The sequence below is a fragment of the Anser cygnoides genome, chromosome 2, assembly GCF_040182565.1.
Source record: "Anser cygnoides isolate HZ-2024a breed goose chromosome 2, Taihu_goose_T2T_genome, whole genome shotgun sequence".
Taxonomy (NCBI): domain Eukaryota; kingdom Metazoa; phylum Chordata; class Aves; order Anseriformes; family Anatidae; genus Anser; species Anser cygnoides.
Genome location: NC_089874.1, coordinates 97,397,501 through 97,398,148, shown reverse-complemented (window position 1 = coordinate 97,398,148; position 648 = coordinate 97,397,501).

The window sequence follows — 648 nt, the reverse complement described above, 5'->3', positions numbered from 1 at the left end:
AATGAGAGTCTATTAAGGGGAAAGTCCCTAAATGGAGCTGTTCCATGGATCATATCTGAGTTTTATGAATATCATCTGGTGAATTTTCTTCTCAGAGTCTTTTCAGTAGTTTCCATACTATGAAAATAAGCAAATATTTTTAGCCCATTGAGTTTATTCTGGGAATCCTCTAGTGCAATTCAAGTCTGGGTTGAGGTTCTTAAGTGTAGGAAGGAAAATCCATGTGAAGATGTCTAGGTGTGCTGCAGGTGTTTGAAGCTCCCACACTAGTCCAGCAAGCATAGCCAGTGGAGTCAGAGAAAGCTCACCCTAAATAATCTCTGTCTCTTCCTACTACTAAATAGTTGGTATGGTATATTTAAAAATGAAATCCTGACACATATGGGTATATTGAGGTATTTCTGAAAGTCAGTGAAAAATGGAAGGGAAGACTTGACTGATTTAATATCATCTTATGGATAAACTTAGGAACAAGAATTTCCCAGCTCGCTCAAAAAAATTTCTCAACGTGTTGCAGTCTCTGGATTTGACAATAGCTTCAGTGTAGGTCTATGGTAAACACAACGCCTTCAATACCTGGGTGATTTTAGTGGTCAAGAATATATCCATGAAAGTGGTTACAACCATCAGTTGAGAAATGACATGCCA